The sequence below is a fragment of the Macrotis lagotis genome, chromosome 1 (genome assembly GCF_037893015.1).
Source record: "Macrotis lagotis isolate mMagLag1 chromosome 1, bilby.v1.9.chrom.fasta, whole genome shotgun sequence".
Taxonomy (NCBI): domain Eukaryota; kingdom Metazoa; phylum Chordata; class Mammalia; order Peramelemorphia; family Peramelidae; genus Macrotis; species Macrotis lagotis.
In genome coordinates, this window is record NC_133658.1 from 844739441 (window position 1) to 844743521 (window position 4081).

A 4081-nucleotide genomic window follows, 5' to 3' on the forward strand; every position below is an offset into this window, starting at 1 on the left:
TAAATTTTTAAACTCTACCTTCTAGATTGTTGATATCCTAGTTTCCATCCATGACTTTTAACGAGGAATTTAATGTCCATTATCTCCTGGTGTTCAATGCTTCTCAAGTCTCTTTTTGGAAGGGTCAAATGACTCCCCAGGTGACTGCAGAATATGTGTAGTCATATATATACAGAATTGTTTTGGGGAGGGTCAAATGAATACCATGAATGATTATCCAGTATTTTCAACCCTATAGACTAGATTTGTTTTGGTCCTTAGCCATCTTGGTCTTTTCATTAATAAGAGACAGAATGACTTTTTTTTGAAAAAAACAAAACTTTAGTTTAAAAATTCTTCATGTTCTCATTTACTTTTTTTTTTAGATTTTTCAAGGCAGTGGGGTTAAGTGGCTTGCCCAAGGCCACACAGCTAGGTAATTATTAAGCATCTGAGGCTGGATTTGAACTCAGGTACTCCTGACTCCAAGGCCAGTGCTCTGTCCACTGTGCCACCTAGCTGCCCCTCTCATTTACTCTTAAGAATACTCTTTGACATCTTTTTCAATTTAATTGTTCAATTCTAATTGTATTTATTTTTCCAATTATATGTAAAGACAATTTTAACATTCATTTTAACAAAACATTGAGTTTTAATCTTTCTACCTTCCTTCATTTTCTTAAAATGTTAAAGAATCTGATAGTTTTCATATGTGAAATCATATAAAACCTTTCATATTAATTAAAAAAAGAGAACATACCAAATGACCCCTCTCCCCCACACATACACACACGCACATACAAACATACACCACAAGCAGAAGTGAAATAATAGGTTTCAATCAGTACTCAGAGTCCATCATTTTTCTCTCTCTGGATGTGGATAACATTTTCTATAATGAGTCCTTTGTAATTATTTTGGATGACTATTGCTGAGAAGAGTTAAGTCGATCATAGTAGTTCATCACACAATGTTATTGTTACTGTATATGATATTTTCCTTATTTCTTCATGTCATTCTGCATCAATTAATATGTCTTTCCAGTTTTTTTTTGAAATCTTTCTGCTTCTCACAAATAGCATTACATTATATAAGTATCCTACACCTTCTTCAGCTCTAATTGATGGGCATCTCATCAATTTCCTTTTTTGCCACCACAAAAAGAGCTGCTATAAATATTTTTGCCCATGTAGGTCATTTTCCCTTTTGTATGATCTCTTTGGATATGGACCTAGAAGTTGTATTTTGGAATCAAAGGATACGGACAAGTTTATAGCCCTTTGGGCAGTTTCAAATTATTCTTTAGAATGGTTGAATCAGTTCAGAACACCAATAATGCATTAGTGTCTCAATTTTCCTACATCTTCTCCATCATTTATCAGTTTCCTTCCATGTATTTATTTATTTATTTGTTTATTTTTGGTAATTGAATATACTACCTGTAATTCTCTTTACCTACAGGGATGAGACTGTGTTATTTCAGGTGGGCTACCAAGTCAAAGAAGGCTGGCCAGTTAGTCCTAAATTCCAAAGTCCAGTCAAGAATTCTCTTCTTCCAGATGACCATAGGAATGACAGAATTTAGTTTTCTCCAAAGAAAGTCAGTAAATCTGTGATGGTGGTTCCACCTTGGCAGAAAATTTCAAAGTTCATGAGGAAGTCCTCCTTCTTGTTTTCTGTATACATGACAATATTGTTTCTTCTCTTGAGTAATTTATATGCATATCAATATATATTATATATATATATACTATTTATATATCTTGAACTGAAATAAATGCCTGTATACTTGTTTGTGTGTATAAATATACATATCATATGTTTGGATGTACACACACATATATATTAAGAGAGAAGTTAACAGATGAGGAGTAAAAGAGAAAGAGAATATAGTGAGAAACAGGAGAGAGAAAAAGAGAGAGAGGAGAGAGAAAAAAGAGAGAGCAAGAAAGGAAGAGAGAGAGAGAGAGAGAGAGAGAGAGAGAGAGAGACTGTGTGAGAGAGTGAGGGAAACAGAGAGGCACTATCACTGGAGTGAGGAGGACCTGAGTTCAAATCCAGCCTCAGACACTTAATAATTACCTAGCTATATGACCTCGGGCAAGTCACTTAACCCTATTGCCCTGCAAAAATAAAAAATAAAAAAAATGTGTACCCAGACTCATTGGAAGCTGACTCCCTGTATGACTGCCAAGGTTCTTTGAATGATCAATTTTGAATTTCCTCATTGAAAATTGAATCAAAATATCTTTCATTTCCCATTCAAATCTTGTGAAAGCTTCTACAGGTGTGAAATGGGTAAATGGGGTTTTCCCAAGACTGTATCTTTTCTGTATATCCATATACAGAATTTAGAGAAGTGCCTCTCAAGTAGTAGAGTTTAATATCTTTGGATTAATTGACTAATAAAGGTGATGCAAAGACTTATTGACATAGGAGATATAATTAGAAACAAATTTTGAGAAGGAAAAATATTGTCTCTGCCTGTCTGGGGAGCTCCCTGTTGTTCAAAGTGACTCCATTGTTTAATGTGAATTCATGATGATGGGAGTGGCCTCAGCTGGTTCCCCTTCCTCCACTTTCTGGTTTCCAGTCTACCTGACCTTGGCCATCGATGGGTCAAACTTGTGCTGGTGTGACAATCATCTTCCACAGTAAATAATCTGTTGAATTTAGAGGTCATGTACCTTGGATTAGGAAAGAAAGACCAGTATGTAACTTGCTTATTGGAGAATGCCTGTAGCCAAGTGCTGGAACACTACCCAAGCACCACCTGCATCCTACCCATACAGAAGTACATTTAATTCAGACCAGAAGAGAAATCGTCTTTTCTTCACCCTACCTTTTCTCTGTAAGGATGGCAATCTCGCTCCTCAATCTCTCTCTCTCTCTCTCTCTCTCTCTCTCTCTCTCTCTCTCTCTCTCTCTCTCTCTCTCCCCTCCTCCTCCTCCTCCTTCTTCTCTTAAGCTAGTGCCACATGCTCGTGGCCTGGATCTACTGGAGAATCATGGGTCCATATGGAATATAGCCAGATTAAGCTAGTCCTTATGGCTGTCTATCCTTTCTCTCTCAGACCAATCTCCTGGCTATTTTCCTTTTCCCTTTCTTTTCCCCTCAGGTCTCTGGCCTGGTCCTTTGCTATTGAACCTGTCCTCAAGTTGCTTACTGACTCCCCAGGAGGAGAAAAGGTTTTAATCTGTAAACTGTTAAGGCTTGCATAATAAATGCTGGGTCTTAAAATGGTCTTAAAACTCCAGAGCCATATGCTAATTATTTCCCCTTTGAGCCCTCTCAGTCTTAAATTGGAAACACCAATCCCCTGGCAACAAAGGGTTTCTAAAAAGTCTTGGTGCAGTTTTAAGACTTTTGGGACAACCTGTGTCTATGTTGTCTAACCTGATATTCTTTAATTTAGAATTAAATATTTCTGATCTATATTTCTGGTCTATCAATCTCTAATTGAGATCTGGAAGTTTGGAATGTTCTCCTCTGCTCCTCTACAAGTTCTGTGTCTCTTGTTATAACTCTGAAGTCAGGCTCTGTCTTTTTGGGAAAGTTTAGTCCTCTACTTGCATCTGCACAGTTTATTGCAAAAAATTAAGGACCATCCTGAGAAGGTAGTAAACTACTGATAAGAAGACTGAATGAATTCTTGTACTTATAACATTTTGGGAAGGAAGAAACTAATGTTTTATATGTCCATATCATAACTAATAACAACATAAAATATGTCAGAAGAGGAGACGGTAGTCCTGGGCTAATTGGATCTTTGCCAGTTCTGATATGGAACAGACCTTATGGATGGGTTAGAGAATCAATTAAAGTAATCAGTGAAAATTTTATGTACAAATGTGTAACCTGATTGGTTGGCTGCCAGAAGTTTTGGTTCTTTGTTCATTCTGGATAAATTGCCCCCAAAGTTCTGTATCACTGTTGGCCTTTGGAAGGATGCCATCCACCCATAGGTTTTGGTAAGATTCTAGAGAATTAAACTTCATTTATAAAACTAACTTTGTTTTTTTTCATTTTTCTCAGATTAAGGAAATTATGGTTAACAATAGTCAATTTTGCCTCAGTAATTGAGGCCCTGGGTAAATCACT